Source organism: Cebidichthys violaceus, unplaced genomic scaffold, assembly GCF_023349555.1.
Source record: "Cebidichthys violaceus isolate CVI_PGR_0920_01 unplaced genomic scaffold, fCebVio1.0.p SCAF_17, whole genome shotgun sequence".
NCBI lineage: Eukaryota > Metazoa > Chordata > Actinopteri > Perciformes > Stichaeidae > Cebidichthys > Cebidichthys violaceus.
The window spans coordinates 11,870,168-11,892,488 of NW_027176340.1; the positions used below are offsets into that span (position 1 = coordinate 11,870,168).

Genomic DNA, 22,321 nt, shown 5'->3' on the forward strand with positions numbered 1-22,321 from the left:
TTGTGGGGCGCCCCTCTCAAAGCCATGATTCGCTGAGCACAAGTGGCTTGTGTCACAGAATCACAGTTAAAGAGCTACCTCTGGTAACACCTGCAGATGCTATTCGAATTCTAGAATCTGACTTCAAGGATGGCAGTGAAGACTGTAAAACAGTGTCACAAGACAACATCACCTTTCTCAACAAGCTAGATGAGAGCATACGGAAAAATACACATGGCCACTACGAAATGCCTCTGCCTTTCAAAAGCAGACCCAGCTTACCTGATAACTAAGATTCAGCCATGATACGCCTCAACCACCTGAAAAGGAAATTGCAACGGAACGAAGGGTATAAGGAGCGGTATGTCAAATTCATGGAAGAGGTCATCGAAAGAGGAGACGCAGAGCAGATCGCAGATTGTGGAAGTGAAGGTGAGAGATGGTACATTCCACATCACAATGTTTATCATGCAAGAAAGCCAGATAAACTTTGCGTAGTGTTCAATTGCTCTGCCAGGTACAAAGGAACCAGCTTCAACGACCACCTCCTCTCTGGGCCTGACATGTTGAACAACTTGAGTGGAGTTCTCATTCACTTTCGACGGCACCCTGTTGCACTGATGAGTGAGATTGAAAAAATGTTCCATCAATTTCATGTGGATGAGGCTGATCGCAACTATCTGCGCTTTCTCTGGTGGAATCAAGGAGTCTTGAACTCACCACCCAGCGAATTCAGGATGAAGGTGCATCTGTTTGGTGCGGCCTCCTCCCCTGGATGCTCAAACTATGGATTGAAGCATCTAGCTAAGGAAAATGTAGTAGAAGAATGTCAGTAGAGAAACCTCTACTGACAAAGACGGACTAGTGAGGAGAGTTAAGGTTCGCCTCGGTGACAAGAAGCTCGGGGAAAGGGGAGAGCGTCTTCACAAGCTATCTGAGGTCGAGCGACCAGTCCAGAAGCTAGTCCTGCTGCTGGAAAATGATTAAAGCTGCTCACTAATATGGTTCAAAATACTTTCTCTAAAAGGGTTGTGAGCTCACTTAGTTTATGAAGGTGTTTTACTTTCTTATTTGTATATGGAAGGTCATTTTCAGTTAAAAATCATTCGTGCCTAATGTAAATTGTATACAGTTACATTATTTACTCATGATTGGTGGGAGTGTAAAGGACTCTTATGAGGTTCTGTTATATGTAAGGTGAATATTTCCAACAAACCCTTTTCTTTGTTACCTAAGTTAATCACTTCCTGCTAGCCTTTATTTTGTAAGTGCCCTTTCTATGTTTTGGGTCCTTTTATTTTGAAGTCCTTCTGGCAAAACCGGAAGTAGATCCAACTCGTCAGAGTATAGTAGTTTGACTTGGATTTGGATAAAAAGATTGACGGTGCAGACGAAAATATGTTATAAATATTCCTCTGCAATATTAGTTTATTAACTAGAAAATTTCGCAAGAAATTTTGACAGTGTGGCTTCTACTGCCCGAAGATGTCGCAATATATACATAAACGCTGATGTTACCGGTAGTATCGTTGAGGTTCGATTGAGATAATGCTTCTCTCTTTTCTGCATTTTAGATTCATACTCTTGAAAAAGTTAAACCAAGTTAAAGCTGACGCTTTTATTTTGAAAACTTACCGGATGCTCTATCCCTTATCGGTGTCTGACTTCCTGCCTGGGTCGATCTGCTCTGTGTTAATTGACGCGATAAACCCGAGCCTTGGGCTCTCGCGCACCCTTCATTGAGGCAGAGTAGTGTTTGCCTCCCCTTAATGTCAGATCAGCAACACTAAATATGTTCTACACAGACGTGAAATACAGTACCTATTATATGGAAAGAAAGGACATATAATAAAAGTGTCTACAAATATTACAGTGTGTGCAGGAATGAGACAGCAAAAGGCACGCGCTCAACCCAGTTAGTGAGGGATTCACAGTCTGAGGTGAAGAACAGCTGGTCACTGCCTCACCTCACTGTCTCCTCTCTGTTTGAACAGGACATGCGCTAATTCAGAGATTTTGATTATAAAAATGTTTGGAATAATACAGAAATTACATTTATAGCGCAGATCAATAGAGAAATATTAATATTTATTTTATTTTAGCATTATTTGTTTTTTACATTTCATCATCACACCCTGACCGCACGTCCCTGCGTAGAGCTCTGGGTGAACACAGATGGCTACAGTTTGTACTTCCTGATTCAACAACAACAGGACGTCAGTGATGACAGGAGGAACATCGCGCCAACCGCGTCGCTTCAACCGCGTCGCTTCAAACGCGTCGCCCCAAACGCCCCAAACGCCCCAAACGCGTCGCTCCAAACGCCACAAACGCGTTGCTCCAAACGCGTCGCCTAAAACGCGTCGCCTTAAACGCGTCGCTCCAAACGCCCCAAACGCGTCGCCTCAAACGCGTCGCCCCAAAATTCGCGTCACTGCAGTCTCATCTTGTCTGTGCAAAGACTTTGTATGTAATCTCATCGCATGAGTAATTCGCCCTGCGTTCGGTGTGAACACAGCTAGCAGCCTCGTGGGGAGGGGAGGGGGGAGCTGCGCTCATGTGATTGCTTGAAAATGAGGCTGACATCTGATTGGCTACAGATAGGTCCATGTTAAAAAAAACGTATTTGTGAATCCGGCCAGGCAGGGGAGTCTCAAAAAACCCACCAACAAATGTGAAGACATCCACAAACAAATACACACAAATACACAAACAAATAGAAAACATCCACACACAAATACATACAAATGCAGAAATATATTTGTTCTGCGTGCATTTGTGAGTCACATTTATTTGTAAATCCTTCTGTGTACAGACAGACAGACAGACAGAGAGAGAGAGAGCGCGTGCGTGCGTGTCACTGGTTGCCATGGTGACGACGCAGCGCCTGGAGAGTCTGTGAGTCTGTGTTTAGAAACATCAGTAATTAGCTGAATTAAGAACACCTGTGAGCTTGGCAGACTTTTCATGAGAAAACACTGGAAAACACCTGTCAAACAAATGCACTTTATACCAAAACCATGGGTCCAATCAATAAAATAAGTGCACCGTGAGAGAGATAAGACTCTGCCGAACGCCCTGGTATGTTTTTTATGTTTATAGTGTTATAAATGTGAGCGCCAGCGCAAGTTACAAAACTGGTACCGTCTGCTTTCTTTGACAAATTTCTTTTCTGATTTAACATGGGTTCTAATGGAGCAGTCGGTTGGAGTTCATGTCGCTCCACGGCTGTTTGAGCCAAATGTGTAAGTCCGTTGGATTCCATAGACACTTTGTTGCGACCAGCACAAGATTTCCAATCTTTTTGGCCAAAAATGGTGTATAAAGAGTAAAAATTGTGGGAATGGGAGCAATTTGTTTGGAAAAATCACAGAACATTTTCCTGCTCTGCTTCACTCTGACCGTGATGTCATCACTCTAGCACTTAACGAGCTGCGCAATACACACCCATTATAAAATCTCAAACAGACCCAAAGTTTTGCTGAAACTAAATCGGTGACTTCATGAAAACTATGCTAGCTAGCAAAATGTCCATTTGGCTCAATAACGTCCATCAATTTGTCTACGTTTTAAACTTTGAATCATGTTTCTACGTTAACGTATGGCTGGTCAATATGGGTCCAAAGTTAAGTGTTTTTTTTGCTTTCTTCACGCCGAAATCCCATTCAAGTCAATGGGCCGATTTTTCATCGTAGATTGCGATTTTCGGGGAAACCGCTGGACGAATTTCTTATAAAAGTCATAGCTCACGATTCCCGATCAAGCCGCACGTGGTGAATTACTTTTTGAGCAGGTGTTGGCAACGCTGTGGGACTAGTTTCACGGCAAACTCTGATGTGGAAGATGGAGAATAAGAATAACTAGAAAATTTCGCAAGAAATTTTGACAGTGTGGCTTCTACTGCCCGAAGACGTCGCAATATATACATAAACGCTGATGTTACCGGCAGTATCGTTGAGGTTCGATTGAGATAATGCTTCTCTCTTTTCTGCATTTTAGATTCATACTCTTGAAAAAGTTAAACCAAGTTTAAGCTGACGCTTTTATTTTGAAAACTTACCGGATGCTCTATCCCTTATCGGTGTCTGACTTCCTGCCTGGGTCGATCTGCTCTGTGTTAATTGACGCGATAAACCCGAGCCTTGGGCTCCCGCGCACCCTTCATTGAGGCAGAGTAGTGTTTGCCTCCCCTTAATGTCAGATCAGCAACACTAAATATGTTCTACACAGACGTGAAATACAGTACCTATTATATGGAAAGAAAGGACATATAATAAAAGTGTCTACAAATATTACAGTGTGTGCAGGAATGAGACAGCAAAAGGCACGCGCTCAACCCAGTTAGTGAGGGATTCACAGTCTGAGGTGAGGAACAGCTGGTCACTGCCTCACCTCACTGTCTCCTCTCTGTTTGAACAGGACATGCGCTAATTCAGAGATTTTGATTATAAAAATGTTTGGAATAATACAGAAATTACATTTATAGCGCAGATCAATAGAGAAATATTAATATTTATTTTATTTTAGCATTATTTGTTTTTTACATTTCATCATCACACCCTGACCGCACGTCCCTGCGTAGAGCTCTGGGTGAACACAGATGGCTACAGTTTGTACTTCCTGATTCAACAACAACAGGACGTCAGTGATGACAGGAGGAACATCGCGCCAACCGCGTCGCTTCAAACGCGTCGCCCCAAACGCGTCGCTCCAAACGCCCCAAACGCGTCGCCCCAAACGCGTCGCTTCAAACGCGTAGCTTCAAACTCTCTAAACGCGTCGCTCCAAACGCGTCGCTTCAAACGCCCCAAACGCGTCGCTTCAAACGCATCGCTCCAAACGCGTCGCTCAAAACGCGTCGCCTCAAATGCGTCGCCCCAAACGCGTCGCCCCAAACGCGCCGCCCAAAATTCGCGTCACTGCAGTCTCATCTTGTCTGTGCAAAGACTTTGTATGTAATCTCATCACTCGAATAATTCGCCCTGCGTTCGGTGTGAACACAGCTGGCAGCCTCGTGGGGAGGGGAGGGGGGAGCTGCGCTCATGTGATTGCTTGAAAATGAGGCTGACATCTGATTGGCTACAGATAGGTAGAGAGAGATATGTTAAAAAAAACCTATTTGTGAATCCGGCCAGGCAGGGGAGTCTCAAAAAACCCACCAACAAATGTGAAGAGATCCACAAACAAATCCACACAAATCCACAAACAAATAAAAAACATCCACACACAAATACATACAAATGCAGAAATATATTTGTTCTGCGTGCATTTGTGAGTCACATTTATTTGTAAATCCTTCTGTGTAGAGACAGACAGAGAGAGAGAGAGCGCGTGCGTGCGTGTCACTGGTTGCCATGGTGATGACTCAGGGCCTGGAGAGTCTGTGAGTCTGTTTGTTTATAAACATCAGTAATTAGCTGAATTAAGAACACCTGTGAGCTTGGCAGACTTTTCATTAGAAAACACTGGAAAACACCTGTCAAACAAATGCACTTTATACCAAAACCATGAGTCCAATCAATAAAATAAGTGCACCGTGAGAGAGATAAGACTCTGCCGAACGCTCTGGTATGTTTTTTATGTTCGTAGTGTTATAAATGTGAGCGCCAGCGCAAGTTACAAAACTGGTACCGTCTGCTTTCTTTGACAAATTTCTTTTCTGATTTAACATGGGGTCTAATGGAGCGGTCGGTTGGAATTCATGTCGCTCCACGGCTGTTTGAGCCAAATGTGTAAGTCCGTTGGATTCCATAGACACTTTGTTGCGACCAGCACAAGATTTCCAAGCTTTTTGGCCAAAAATGGTGTATAAAGAGTAAAAATTGTGGGAATGGGAGCAATTTGTTTGGAAAAATCACAGAACATTTTCCTGCTCTGCTTCACTCTGACCGTGATGTCATCACTCTAGCACTTAACGAGCTGCGCAATACACACCCATTATAAAATCTCAAACAGACCCAAAGTTTTGCTGAAACTAAATCGGTGACTTCATGAAAACTATGCTAGCTAGCAAAATGTCCATTTGGCACAATAACGTCCATCAATTTGTCTACGTTTTAAACTTTGAATCATGTTTCTACGTTAAAGTATGGCTGGTCAATATGGGTCCAAAGTTAAGTGTTTTTTTTGCTTTCTTCACGCCGAAATCCCATTCAAGTCAATGGGCCGATTTTTCATCGTAGATCGCGATTTTCGGGGAAACCGCTGGACGAATTTCTTATAAAAGTCATAGCTCACGATTCCCGATCAAGCCGCACGTGTTGAATTACTTTTTGAGCAGGTGTTGGCAACGCTGTGGGGCAAGTTTCGCGGCAAACTCTGATGTGGAAGATGGAGAATAAGAATAATAAGCCCGCAGGATTACAGTCAGTGTGCTTTGGCACAGGCCTTGTGCCACAAAGCCACACTGAACTAGAAAATGCATTTCCTGCTTAAAAATGCGTTGGAATGCTGAAAGCTGAAATGAATTGCAAAAACATTGCTGAAAATACAGAAATGAGAGACTACCGATCTGAAAAATGTTGAAGCTCGAAAGCATTTAAACTGCACTGCTGAAAACCCTTCTAGTTGAAACGTCCAACTATGGTGTCTGTAGCTGAAAGTATGAGAAAGAAGGCTTTGAAAGTTGAAGAAGTTTAACAGGATTTGAAGATTTTCTCCATAGATATCCCATTCAAAACAAATTGCAAAAAGCTTAATAATTTAAAAAGTTTAAAGATTACAAATATGAAAAATATCACCCCTCTCCTGAAAAAGCTGAATATTTTGATATTCGAACAGCTTCTGTGGCTTAAAAAATGTCAGCAGTAGTGATATTTGTAGTAGTAGAAGTTGTAGTTGTAGTAGAAGTATTATTAGTAGTAGAAGTATTAGTAATTAGAAGAAGCAGTATAAGTAGTAGTATCAGTAGTCGTAGTAATAGCTGTAGTAGTGGTCGTAGTATTTAATATAACAGTAGTAGTAGTAGAAGAAGTAGTAATAGTAATGGCAGTATTTGAAGTGATAGCAGTAGTATTAGTACTAGTAGCAATCGTACTAATAGCTGTAGTAGTATTGTTACTGGTAGTAGCATGAATAGCAGCAGTAGTGGCAGCAGAGAGAGAGCCAGAGGGAGAGAGGGAGAGACAGAAAGAAAGACAGAGAGAGAAACACAGAATGACAGGAAGACAGAGATAGAGAGACTGAATGAATGAGTGTGAGAGAGTGAGAAAGACAGACAGTTATTTTTAGTGAGTGAGTGAGTGAGTGAGTGAGTGAGTGAGTGAGTGAGTGAGACAGGCAGACAGACAGTTATATGTACTGAGTGAGTGAGGGAGACAGGAGGACAGACAGTCATCTGGATTGAGTGAGAAGAGCAGACAGACAGTTATATGTACTGAGTGAGTGGGAGAGAGAGACAGGCAGACAGACAATTAGATGGACTGAGTGTGTGGGAGAGAGAAAATGACAGACAGATAGTTAGATGGACTGAGTGATTTGGAGAGAGAGACAGGCAGACAGACAGTCAGATGGACTGAGTGTGTGGGAGAGAGAGAGACAAGCAGACAGACATTTATATGAACTGAGTGAGTGAGTGAGACAGGCAAACAGACAGTTATATGAACTGAGTGAGTGAGTGAGTGAGACAGGCAGACAGACAGTTATATGTACTGAGTGAGTGAGACAGGTGGACAGACAGTCATCTGGATTGAGTGAGAAGAGCAGACAGACAGTTATATGAACTGAGTGAGTGAGTGAGTGAGAAAGGTAAACAGACAGTTATATGAACTGAGTGAGTGAGTGAGTGAGACAGGCAGACAGAGAGTTATATGTGCTGAGTGAGTGAGTGAGACAGACATTCATTCATTTAAGTGAACTGAAGTGAATTTTATTCTGTAAATTGAAAAAAAACTGTCTCTACAAAAAGCCTTAAGGTTTTCCCCAAAGATCTCAGAACAAAGAGGCACTTTGGCCAACCAGAAGGAAACTTAAAGGGCCTTCTGGCTACGCTTTGGTGGTCAATGCACTGACAAATGCATGTAGAAAGAGGAGAGATTTTTCAAAACCCTCTCAATCAAATTTGACTGAAAAAAACAAAAACAAGTGACTTTTAAGACAGAAGTGAACCCAACATTTACTATCCCCATAGGAATTAAATAAAATCCATAGTGCCTTAACAGTAATTGTTTTCAAATAGATTTATAAGGCAGGCAGGGCACAATATTATATGTATTACTATCAGTAGTTGGAGGTGTGTGCTGTTTGTCCAAAATATGCATTGTTGAGCCTCTGAAATCTGTCCACACAACCTTCTTTGACCCATCGTAGATAATTTTTTTGTTTTATGATAAGCACATTACACAAGAACTGTTGTGTTGATCATGACCTTTAGTAAAGATGCATGTATTAATAGTAAAGGGATGCATTGTTCTTGTTGGTAAATGACACAATTCTACATATTTCATGCCTAAAAAAGTCATCATAGCAAGAAGGACAAATTTGTCAATACAGAGCTTTCTGTACATTGGGCCCTGTGTTTGATATTGATAAACAAATATATCACAATTTCAACGGTTTACAATATTGTTCATTTCCTACAATCAAAGGCTTTTCACATTGTGCTTAGACCTAGCTTAATACTCCCAGTAGTTCAAGACTTCAAGCTCCAGTAGACCTGGACTGCCAGTCTTGTCAACATTGTCATTTAAATGATTCCAACATTAAGCTCAGTTTACTGAGCCTCACTGTAATGCTGGGTTTTCCTTATTTGTAAGGAACATATGGTTAGAGTCACTAGTTTGACTCAAGGTTGGAAGACGAGCTTGGGAGGATTTGTTTCCCATTTAAATCTTTTGACAAGATTCTTTGAACCAAGTCATGTGTTTTAGACATTCTGAAGACAATACCTTCAGCTTGGATTCCACAGTCTGACATTTTAACACTGGGCTTACATATACTGTATGTATTTTCAATAGGGTTTAGATTACCCTTAGGCTAGGTATACACATGTGATAAACCTTGAATATACCTACCAGCTGAAACCCCATACTAATGACTCATGACATTAGGATACAGATGTGTCCTTTCCTCCAGGTTAATTAGTTCATATGCATGTAGCAATTGAACTAACTGACACATTTTCATCCTTAATCTTTCATATATCTGTTAGAAAACTGATTAATAGGAAAAGGGAAGGATGACATGAATAAATAAATAAAATAATGTAAAAGATATAAATGGTGATGAAACATAAAATAAGCATACATTGTTGTACCAAATAAGGTAGAGATCAAACAAACAAAATAAACAGGTGTCCTGTTGTTTTGCGAGACAGTCATTCTGCCCATGTGTCAGTAGTGTATGTTGCTGTTTGTTGAATCTGTCTGTTATTAACACAAACCAAACTGTCAACGGAGCTCAGTGTCAGTGTGATGATATAAAGAGCTGAAACATTATGACCTTTGACCTGTCCAGTAGCTGTAGAAGAACTTGTTTTTGTTGTGGTCAAAGAGAGATATTGTACTAAGGAAGTAACACAAATTGTTACCTTTACAGCTTGTTTAGGGATGAGCTTGATGCTGGACAAAGGAGGAACTGTCACTGTGACAGTGATGACTGACTGATGACGGATCTGCAGCAGTTTGGTTCCCTGCAGCCATACACCTGATCACTTGCTTAACAATCAACTGTAGTTAGTCTCTACTGAACTGAACTGTTCACAGCAATGGATGCACAGATGGTGATGTGGAGGAAGGAGGACGGAGCTGGTCCTGACAAGAGAAAACAGAAAGTTATTGTAATAAATTGAAGACAGAAATAAAATATGTTAAAAAGTTACATAATTCACAATAATCAAATACCTTGAATTCTGCTGCAGAGCAGGACAACATGTATGTCCAGTGCCATTTCACACGGAGAAGTTTAGGAGGGCTGCATGATGTTCAGCTTCTTTTATATGTTTAGCTCTCTGTGCAGTCCTGAGTGTCTTCACTGTGAAGTGGAGGGATCACAGAGGAGGAAGACCTGAAGGAAGAAGTTGATATAAATTACAATGTTATACTAGCTGTAACATCAGTGTCATTTAAACTGTTGCATTAATACAAAGGGAATACATTAATGAACACTCAATTTAAGCAAAACATTGTAAATCAAATATGAAATAAGAAAACTATACCTTATGCTCTGTTGTGAAGAAACCTCGACACTGGCAGGGAGAGCACGTTTCTCTGTTGTCCAGCAGTGGTGGGTCCACTGTTGATAAACAGTTAAGATGGTGCTGCAGCATCTGGTCTATGGTGGCATGATGTCTTGGTTGTTGTGAGCTGATCCAGTATCTCAGAGCCAGACAGAATGTGAGGCAAAGACAGGCAGGTGTTTTCTCATTCTCTGCTTGGAAGACTGACTGGGACAAGCAGGAAGTAAAATGTGTCTCTATGTGATCCAACAGTGATAAGTCCTCTGTTGATTGACAGTTCAGTTGGTGCTGCAGTCTCTGGCCTTTTGCAGTATGTCTTGGTTGCTGTGAGCTGATCCTCACAGTGCTGAAGGAGGTGAGGCCAAGGCTGGCAGGTGTCCTTACAGAGGACACAGGACAATTGTGTCTTCTGTCCATCAGAAAGTAAAGTCAACATTACAAAGGAGAGAACTGTGTCTCCGGTCCAGGGAAAGAAAACTTAAATGAGTAACAGTCTCTAGCAAGGCCAGCCACCCTGCTAGAGTGTGAAATTGATGTGGGGTTTCAGCTGGTAGGTATCAGTACACCAGAAAGTATGTGTTACATCTAGAACACATACTTTCTGAAGTATGTCTGCTACAGTAAATGTTAGCAGCTGTGTACAATGCTGTATACAGCTGCTGAAAGAGTTTTGGCCTGTGCATTCAACCCTAACCCTAACCCACCCTGATAAATGCACAGGCCAAAATGTGTTCGAAATATAGCTCAAAACAATATGGTTACCTGGAAAGAATATTACCCATAATATTGTCCAATACTGTGAAAAGATGATTACCAAACAAAATTCTATTCAACTCACTAAATAAAGTCCAACATGTCTTGTGACCGCATAATTAGGTTTCTTTTACGTGAACATTACTCTTGATAAATTAAATCTCTGCAAGTCTGTTATATTCTATACATCATTTTCAGTAAACATAGTCATCACAATATACTCTTTTTGAATTTATCATTGTATCTTTCAATCCTTTTTTAATGTGTCATTAATACATATATCACTAACTTTTGTTCATCTCGATTAGTCTATACTTCATTGAGTTATGTTTTATTAACACACTGTTATGCTGTATTATTTATACACTACATTATAATAAACTATTTTATTAATCTCTGCACTGAAAATATTAGTTTAAGTTTAGTTACAGGTACTTTGCATTTTTCTTGATCTTTAAAACTCAGCTGATACCTTTATGGACTGTTAGAGGACATGACACAGTAGACAGGGTTGTGATAACTGTAATAGGTTTTCATCACACCAGAGTGGAGACAATGTTGTGGCTGAGAGATGAAAATGAGGTCCAGCAGTGTGTTCTTCTCTGTGGTTGCAGCAGTGATGACTTGTGCATATCCCCTGGACTGAAAGAGCTCAAGTATTGGCTTACTTGTGTTGGATAAGAGATTCTCGTTGAAATCACCACAGACAATGATGGGGTGACAGTCCATGATCTCCAATGAGTCCAGAAGGCTTCCGAGGTTTGACAGGAATGATCTCACACTGTAGTCTGGTGGTCTGTACACAGCTGCAATCAGTGCACTCACTGGGGCTTCAACCTTCAGAGCCACAAACTCAAGATCAGTTACATTATGTATGTACTGTTTTTCACGCACTTGAATGTGGCTTTTCACATAAACAGCAACTCCACCACCACGTCTGTTGGCCATTTCTGGAACATTTGTGTAGGACAGGTGTCTGTTGCGTTTGAACATATTGTAGCCCTCTATATGGAGACTGTCTGCAACAAAGGAGCCTTGAAGGTGACTTTCTGTGAGACACAAAACATCTGCAAGACACAGTTCATGATGGGTCCTGATGTTATTGACATGAGATGGCAAACCTTCTGTGTTATGGTGAACAATGGTCAGTGTGTCATGTCTGCTCGATGTCTGTTGGATTTGAAGAAGAGGCATCATGTCATCCAATCTGACTTGTCTCATGGTCTGTAGGGATCCAGTGATTTCTGGGTTGGCATATATTTTACTTTCATCCAGATCCAGCATGTGCAGTCCACTGAGAGAGGTCACTCTACTGACAGCTACATAAGCCATGCCAGGTTCAAAAATGTGTTTTAGTGAGACTACAGCTGATGTCCTTGTCATACCTTGAACCTTGTGTATTGTACAAGCAAAGGCAAGTCTAACAGGAAACTGTCTGCGTACCACTCCCTTCTGTTTCAGATTGTCCTCTGTTCTCTCTACATACACTAGATCATCAGGTCTGCCTGGTGCTCTATTATGGTAATTCCTTCCAGCGGTTTCATCATCCATCTTGAGCCCAAGCATAGTGACATGTGCAACACCACTTTGTTCTGAGGTTATTACCCTGACTAGTGTAGCAAACGATCCATTCACCAATCCTTGAGACACGTCTATGTTTCTGGTGAGCATGACTCGAGCACCTTCAGCTACATTCAGTGTATCTGGTAACTCATTTCTGTTTCCTTTATATGGTTTGGTTTGTCGGGCCATTCTTCCAGTTCGTGGGTCCTTCTTGTAGTCATCTGCATCGATCTTGGTGATATGTGAATGGAGCAGAGCTAATGTTGCTGAGTTGTGTGAATCAACCTGTTTATTAGTTGCAAAGATGTGCAGTACATCAGTTGGACAACGTGCTGGTTCAGTGATGGTCTGTGACAGCAAAGCTCTGTCTGTATCAGACAACTCATCTGACTTTCCTTTCACACGGATCCGGTTCAACATCTCTGCAAAGTTAACATCATCCTTCTGACGCATAATCTCAGTTAGAGTGATCATCTGAAAGTTTTCCTGCCATAGGTCGATCTCACATGGCTCATACACACAGAGGGTCTTGGACTGTCGCACTGGTGGTAGCTGATAAAAGTCTCCTACAGCTAATACTGACATTCCTCCAAAGGGTCTGTGACTGCCTTTGATCTGTTTCAGTCTCGCATCCACATAAGCAAACAGGGGCTTTGACACCATGGACACTTCATCAATGATGATGATTTCAACATTTAAAAGTTCTGATCGGACTTCATCCAGTTTGTTGCCAAGTCCTTGAAATGGAGGTTTCAGACTTCGTGGTAGCTTGAGAAGAGAGTGCAGAGTTGTACCTGATATATTAAATGCTGCAGTTCCAGTGAAAGCAGTCAACAGGACAGTGGGGTTTGATATGTCAGCCTCCTCAGAATGTCTTGGAAGTTTGCACAGTATCTTAGATGCCTCTGAGAAGATGCATTTAATGAGATGTGACTTTCCTGTTCCAGCACCACCATTGATGTAATAGAAAAACTGCTCAGGATTTAGGCCACAGACACGCTTTAAGCACCAGTCTCTAACTGCATAGAACACACATGCTTGTTTCTGATTCAGGTTTTGATACATCTGCCGTAACAGTGTGGGGTCTAAGACAGGGGGCTCTCTGACGGCTCTGACTTCTGTTACAGCATTAGCCTGATTACTGTATTCTGGGACATTCTCTTGTACATTTTCATGATCTGGCTCTCGTGCCTCCAGTTCTTCTATACATTCCAACCTGACCACTTCAGATTCTGGCGCCAGATTACACCATTCATCAATCACTCCTCTGTTCTGTTCAAATTCCTCAACTGCATTCTCAATCTCCTCAGTGTTTTTCTCATATTTGTCTCTGTTTCGTTTCACAATGTGTTTGACATACTCGGGATGGTCAGAACATGGTACTTGAACAATACAACTGTTGTAGAAGGACTCATACGTGGGGAAATACGGTCTTTTCAGTTCCTGGTCTGATCGGTGAGGAAGGTACAGTTTCACTAATGTGCCATAGAACTTCTCAGGACATTTTTCCTGTGAGCAGCGGTAAAATCTGATGATAGCAGGTTTATCGTTTTTCCTCTTTTGCACAAATCCCATCTCATTGAGGAGAGGCAACACATCTTTACCTTTTGTCTGCTGTCCATAGACAATTCTGCAAGTAGCTGCAAAATCAGCCAAACACATCTCCTCAAACTCTGGTGTTTCAGGTCTGGCTTTGTATTTGTCAGTCAAAGATGTCATCCACACATTTACACTTTCTGATGTTGTGTTCTCTAGGGAAGACATGGGGCGACTCATTTTCAGTGTGTTGTCATCTGTCGGTATGAATATGACGCCACGTGAACACTTCTTCATGTTAATGCCACAGGCACGAGTCACACACTCCTGAGCACTGACCTCTCTCTTTTTAGAGTAAGCTTGCATGATTTCCCTCATTTCATCACATTCATTGACGTTGTCTCTGGTGGAGTTTTCAATGACTGTTTTAAGGTACTCAGATAGTCCAGATTCCTTTTTGGTTATGTAGCTGGTGAGATACATGATGCATGAATATGCATTGAGAATATAGCTTACATCAATATTTGCATCCCAGGCTTCAAGTAGATGTGGATTATATCCATTTACCCAGCAGTCTTTTGGCTCACGTTTCAGTATCACCGCACTGGATTTGTTGATCATATTGAGGCATCGTTCATACTCATGGAGTGTTAAGTCGCATTGAGCTAGGAGCTGCTGCAAACTGAGGGAGGCAGTTTCAGGTTCATTGAGCAACAAGTTCAGTGGTTGGAGCTTTGACTTTGCCATTTGTACTTGCAGTGGATCAACGTTCTCACCAGGTCTCGTTATGATTGTGATTCTGGCAGGTGGTTTGGGAAATCCAAATCTGCAACCCGAGCTGGTACTTCTGAAACATGTCCTTGAGTGGTTTTTGCTGTGTATTTGCACTTCTGTGACCTTCTTGTACAGTTCAGGTTGTGAATGTGGGTCAGGCAGCTGAGCTGTGATGTATTTAGACACAAAATCCGACACAGTCTGATCATCATCCTTCTCAAACACAGGTGCACCTTCTACCCATATGAGACAGTGAATGTGTGGACTTCCTCTGTGCTGAAACTCAACTCTGTAAAAGTAGTCAACAACTTTGCCGAGAGGCTGTGCAGGAGATAAGAGCAAATCTCTGAATAACGCCTCAACACGCTTATCAAACATGCGCATTGTTGTCACTGGATTGCTTCTCAGTATGTCACACTTTGCAGACCAGTCGAGCCCTTCAACGTTGACCTCTTCACCTTGCTGTCTTTTTATTGCCTCAATCACTTCAGGCCAACGCATCTCAGCTGCAGAAAACGTACAAAAGAATGTGGGGGTTCCCAACTGTCTGATCATGGCAAAAAGATCTCTTGTAGTTTTCTCCCAATAAGCTGGTGTTCCTCTCAGCGGCTGCATGAATCTGAGTGCATCTTTATTTCTCACCAGTTTCTCGACCTCTCGTTTATTTTGCAGCATACCAGAAGTTATTCTTCGTCCATCTCTAGTCAAAGGCTTTCCTTTCCTCAACTGTATTGACATGCTGGAAGTAGCCAAGTGTATTTCAGTCACAAACTGTGCAAAGAACAAATAATTTGTGTCTCTGGCAAAACGATCATCAGTACAGAAAAGCCTCGTTTTGAAATAACTGCTGGGTGTTACTTTAATACGTCTCATTTCATCCAGTGTGTTTTGACCTGTAGGGAACTGTACAGGGAAAGCCATCGCCTCAAGTTTAGGTGTTCTGAAAAAGCCAACAGGACTGTTTCTTTCTGCAGGGGAAACAGAGTAGATTCCTTCACTGAAACATAAAATCTCCTCTGAAACATCACATGGCTGAAGACATGATTCTAGAGCAAAACCACCGTTAGGCATGTCACCTTCCTGTTCTGCATCATCTCTCTGCTCCTCTGGTTGTTCACCATCACATGACAACATGTCAATATCCTGCTCACCTTCAGCCTCAGTTTCTGCCTCACACAGTGCACTTTTCTCACACATGTCAATGTCCATTAAATCAGCTTCATCATAATCATTCTCATCCATTGTTGCATCCTCATCATCATCATCATCATCTTCATCAGGAAGTGTTGGGTCACATAGCTCAGCCTCATCTCTGATAGTTATGTCCTGGTATTGTGGATGAATGTGTTTGAGTTTATGCAGCGCCTGCACTAGTTTAGACCAGGTGACAGTCTGGAACAGCTGATGACCTCTGTAACACAATTGTCTCTTTAGTTTCACTCTCATAACCTGGGACTCACTTCTCAATCTGGGTAACGCTTCCACTGTTTCCTGCACCTCAGACGGGACACAAACCACGTTACCATGTATTGATCTCTGTCTTCCTTTGGGAAGAGGAATAATTTTGGCAAAGGCTATGCACTTAGCTATGAGATGTCTCTCCAATATGTTGAGATCAGACAGTTCAGGTGGAATGTCAGCAAGTTCCAAGTTGTTAGCTACAGCGAGTGTTGGCATGACTCCATTTTTAAGATGATTATGGCAGGTGTGACAAATCCACTCTTTCTTCCTCTCATCAGGCACTTTGCACTGTTGTTCATCTCTGCACTCATCATCACAAACATGGACGTACTTTCCTGTCAGGGATGCTGCAACCATGTCTGGATTTTTTACATAGTTTAACCTTTTACAGGGTCGCACTTGGTTTGGAAATGAGGCTTTATGACAGACGGCGCACACATAAGTGGGACCAGCCTTTATTTGTGACCTGAAAACAGATATGGCCTCTTTGATCATACTGTTATCACTTTCTTCTGCTTGTCTATTTATCCGTCTGTATTTCCTTTTTATTTTCCTGGCGCATCTCATGTTATGCATACTCTTAAATGTAGGATTGTTTTGATATCTGTCTTTCATTCGTTGTTTCATTAGTTGTCTGTGTCTTAGCCTGAATGCTTGGTCATGAGCATAACGCTGAGTGATATGAGATCTTATCCTCTGTCTGAACTCTTTGCTGTGTTTATAAAGAGCAGTGAAATACTGTTTTATTTTCTGTCTAAAATCATCATTGTTTCTGTAACAAGCCGTAAAATAATGTTTTTTTTTCTGTCTAAAATCATCATTGTCTTTATAACACATGGAAAAGTATTTTTTCCGTTTCTGCTGAAGGTATACATTGTCTCTTGTATAAGTTATTTTATTTTGTCTAAATTCAGGATTGTTTCGATAATTCCAGCTTGTGTGAGATTTTTTCTTTGCTTTATATTCTTTATTTGTAGCATACTTTTCCCTTTCTTTCCTTTTCTGATTCTCTTTTCTTTGTGGAGTTTTTCCTGAGACCAATAGTCTTCTCTTCATTTTTCTCCTTTTGTGTTTACTAAACTTTGACAATCTAGAGAGATCACTGGCAAAAGTGTTTATTTTTGAAGAACAAATGTTTGATTCATTGAGAGAAGCATCATGTGATGGAAGGAAACTGAATTCATTTAACGGTTCTGGTTCACTTTGGGTGTCAGGGAAGATGACCTCTTGTTGTCTCACAGATGATGTAAAAGTGACGTCACTGAACTCTCCTGTCATGGTATCAGATGCATCACTGAGAACAGGGTTTATCACATCAGCAGTCAATTCTGATTCACTGTGAGGAGCATCATGTGATGGGAATGATGTGATGAGGATCTCTGGTTGTTTGAAAGCTGTGGTGTGAGGAGACATTCCAGGTAAAACATTCTCAGGATGATCAGTGGCTGTGTTTGTCTTTAGAGTAGGTGAGTTTGATTCATCAACAGCTTCATCCAACAGAGTAGGTTCATCCTTAGTGACAGCTGGTCTGCAGTCTGTGTTTGGGAGAGCATCATTCACATTGACTGTGTTCACATTGTAAAACTCCACAGGCTTTAACTCATAGTTACAGGAGGACTGTGTGCCCATCATTCTGTAGGACTTCTTGAGCCTGTCAATCATATCACTGACACGTGTGAATGTCACCATGACAGCGGTACCGGGAGTGCGTGAACCAGGGGGTAGGGGCAAACCTCTGGCTCTGGCTCTTGAGTGTGGATCAAAGAAACCATATCTGCCTGACCTGGTTCTGAATACTGCAATACACAACAGTCTCATCAACAGCAAGGCGTACTTCACATCTGATAACAAGCAGCTCAGTCCTGACTCCAGGTCCAGAAAGCTATCGACAGCTCCAGGTAAAGGTTCTCCTAGTGTACCGTACCTAGAAAGTTGTGTCATGTCCACATAGTGTCTCAACCTGCGTGCAGGAACTTCATCAGGGAGCTCATCGGTAGTCAGATAGATGTGATCAGTGACCCTTTTCCTGGTCTCTCTATACATCGTGTTACCTTTATCCAACACACGGTTGAGGTCTGCTCTAGTGATGTTTTCATTCTCATGAAGGAATGCAAGAAAGGTGAGTGAGTTACAGGTACACTGCTGATTTCTGGATCTGCCGTATTTAACAGAAGCCTGGCTGCGGGATGCACGGACATGTTGTTCATCTCCCTGGTTTACAAAGTCTGCATGAGAAGGTCCTGCTGCAGATGCCTGTGGTACACATGACGCATAACTTTGACCTCTGTGGTTTACCTGCTTCACATTAGAAGGCCCTGCCTCACACGAGTCATCACTGTGTTGTCCTGTCTTTACAACGTCTGCATATGATACCTGTGGTACATGTGACACATCACTTTGACCTCTGGAGTTTTCCTGGTTGACGTTAGAAGGCCCTGCCTCACATGCAGCGTCACTGTGTTGTCCTCTCTTTACAACGTCTACATAAGATACTTCTGGTACACATGAAGCATCAGGCTGACCTCCCTGTTTCACACTTCCAGCATGAGACGCAGCAGACATCTTTACTTCTCCACTGCTCTGAGGACCACCACATTCTGCTTCTTCAGTCATTGTTGCACAGTGAATCTCATCGTACCTCTGCCAGCGCAGCCTCTGAGCTTGTGACCTCTTACCCTTCCTTGGCATTGTTGTGTTTCAAAACCACAAATGTTGTTTTACTTTTATTGTACAAAACCAAGATATTAAACACAATATTAATGGTAAAATATGAGTATAACGAAGCAGGATCTGAAGATGGTAGAAACCTGTCTGCTTTTAGTAATCAAAAGCACTTAGAAATGATTTATGAACTCACAGAAGAGTTTGGGGTTAAATGCTTCAAAACTATTCAATTTATAATTATACACCAAAAGAAGAGACTTCACAGTATCCAAGCAAATCTTGATACAGAAAATCCTAACCAAGTCTGTATAAATAAATTTGAGGTCAAATTTAACACAAAAAGATCAATATTAATGGTGAAATTTTACTTTACTGAGACAATATGGTATTTGTATATTTAGTGTATGTGATACAAATGATTTGAATGTCAAATTCAGTGACAGTGACCTCAAGTATATCCCTTACAGTCTTAATATATTCAGGTTTGTATCTAAAACCAAAATCAAAGAATCCAGTTGTTTGACTTATTACAGCAAATGAAGGTTTAAACAGCAAAACCTTTCTACACACGGATTTAAATAGTGTGATCAGGTCTTTACTTGGTCTATGTGAATAACGGACTGTGTACTAAAGGACCAAACTGTATTTAATGTTAAAGATGCTTCTCAAAGAAACCTTGACAAATCTGTGGAAATATATATTCAATGTAAAAACTGAAGTTTAACACCGACACACAACTGAAGACAAATTATGCTACTTCCAAAACTGTTTGATTAAAGCCACCTAAATCTCAATAAATCTTTTTGTAGTAATACAATACACTTGGACTGGTTAATTTAAACTGTAAAGACTTCAGTCAGATTTCAAAATGCCTCAATGTATAGCTACTTATTAAGGTAACAGTATTAATAGTGTAAGAACCAGAATGTATTAAGAATTTAAGGCTGACACACTAGAAAGAATATATTAATTTCACAGCTGTATGTAATATGTAAAGATTTAAATTACACACAGAATACACAATTTAAATATGTTCCACTAACACACAACCAGTAGTCCAATATCAGCTCTGATCTGTTCTGATCCTAAACTGTTTGCTCTCACCAGCAGAGAATAAGTTAATAATACTACACTATGGTTTATATTCAGAATCAGGAACAGTTGTCGTGGCAGTGAGATGACAGATGAAGAACGTTGGGTCTGCAGACAGGAAACAGCCACTCCAAATAAATGCAGTTCCTCCTTGTAGATGTCTGTATTTTATTTCAGTAGGAACAGGTTAAACAACAAAACACTAATATACACTGAATAATTCAAACAATGGATGTTTATATGGAAAATTATTTAAATAAATTTAAATGACAATGAATATAATGTATGTAGTGGTATTACTTTTACTCGTATGTAGACTAGTCAAGTAAACAACAGTTTGAAGTGTGAAATATCTGTTACCAAAACAAACCTCTGGGTACAAACCAACACAGCTCCACAGCAACAAAGATCAGGAACAACTAAACTTATTCTCTAATGTGGATTTTCACTAGTTGTTTTTATGTATATTAACAAGAATACAGTTTTCTTTAATTATGTTAACTTAATCATGCACTTTTACAAGAAATTATATACTTAGAAATTTACCAGATTTAATTCTAAAATATAATTTCTTTTACCAAATGTCCAAATGTTTGTGATAGGGTTAGGGTTAGGGTGTAACTTAAAGTGTAACTTTTTCAATTACAACAAAATTATGTTTATGTCTTTTTCAATTATATGTTCAAACCAATTTTGTTGAAAAAAATCTCAAATAGTATATTTCAAATGCTTTGTTCAATTTGTAAAAACAGTAATAGTATTCTATAGATGTATGTGATGTAGATAGAAGATTGAAAGAGGTGAGCGTGAGAGAAGAGAATCTCTCAGATTTCTTAAAAGGTAGATCAATGAGTTGATCAGAGGATCGGTGGAGAGACAGAGAGTGGGAGAGATGAGAGACTCTCAGGTTTCGTTCAACAGATAGGTTGCTGTAACCATGTAATTCAGTTCAGAAGCCAGGATTTCAGAAATCAGTTTCCAGTACTTTGTTCTGAAGTTTTTCAGAAGGGTCGATAACAGCTAGAGTGGGATAGAAGAGGGATACAAAGAATGATTCCAAAATCAGACAGAGCGGTAGATTTGATAGGAAAGCTAGAGGCACCAATGTTTAGACAGAGTGGATACAAGTTATAGGAAAGACAGAGAGCCAATATGATAGAGGAGAGGGGAGACAGCTGGACAGCAGGACACCTGTAAGACAGAACAAAGACACACATTAGACAGCAGTCTGTATAACAAACTAAGTAACTTCTACCCGAAGATAAAAGATCAGTGAAGTGTCTGCTCACATGAACATAATGTAAACACATCATGACATTTAACAGGTAATACTGCACAGATTTATGTGAAATATCATGAAATGATATGAAGTATGGCTGGTTTAGAAGTCACATTTTCACTAACTACAACTTCACTACAGTGTGTTTAAAAACCTGCAGCATTAAGTGAAAGAAGTAAAAGTGTGAACTTACTGTCAAATCACCAACTCTGATCTACAGTTAGAGACAGGAAGAGGAGGCCAGAAGAAGTGGAGAGAGAGAAAGAAATGATCTTTACTTTCCTCTCAGAAAACCAGTGTGTCACATCTCATTTCAATCTAGATCAAACTGTTATTCAGCGTGGGTCATTTAGTGTTGAGTACGTAATGAATAGATGTAATTCCTGTCAAGACTACATTTGGATGGGGAGTCATTCTTAACTGTAAACCAATGTAATATTAATTTAGTAATAGCAAAATCATAATTCATGTGTGTGAACTTACACTTCAGAGATGGCAAGGAGTCACAGTGATGGTCTGCAATCAGAGACAGAAAAGAGGGAGACAGGAGGAGAGGGAGGGTGAGGGAGAGAGAGAGAGACTCATTACAGCTCATTTTATTTCCTTGTTAATTATCAAAGTCTCATTCAAGATCTAGAATGTCCCAGGAACTTATGTTAGTCTTCAATATATATCTTTAAGTTGCTTTAGATAAATAAATCACACAAAATAAATGAATCTGGTGTGAATCTAAACACAATGAAAATGTCTCAGATACTTAACAGTTAAACACATCAAGTTACATGTTCTATTGTCAATTTCAGTTACAGTATGTCTGTACTTACCAGCTAAAGCGCAGATGTAGATTAATTTTCTCTTTGCCTAACAGAGGAAACAATATTATTGTCTTCCATGTGTATGAGCAATAAAAGGGTTAAAACTAGCAGAACTACAGAACACCCACAACAAAAGACAGCTCCATGTCAGCTCTATGTGAGGGCTCACTGTGGACTAATAATGGATTATCTAATGTCTCTGTATACTGAATATATAAAGTCATGTTCCTA

The 22,321-nt window shown here is 40.6% G+C and overlaps 1 long non-coding RNA gene across 1 annotated transcript; it reads right to left on the reverse strand.

Moving 5' to 3' along the window:
• Nucleotides 1-20,784: 20,784 nt before the first annotated feature.
• Nucleotides 20,785-22,137, reverse strand: LOC137873550 (uncharacterized). Its single transcript, XR_011103240.1, has 4 exons — nucleotides 22,100-22,137; nucleotides 21,759-21,791; nucleotides 21,469-21,489; nucleotides 20,785-21,187 (listed from the first exon to the last, which is right to left on the reverse strand). It is a non-coding gene; the product is annotated as an uncharacterized lncRNA (long non-coding RNA).
• Between the last annotated feature and the right edge of the window lie 184 nt (nucleotides 22,138-22,321).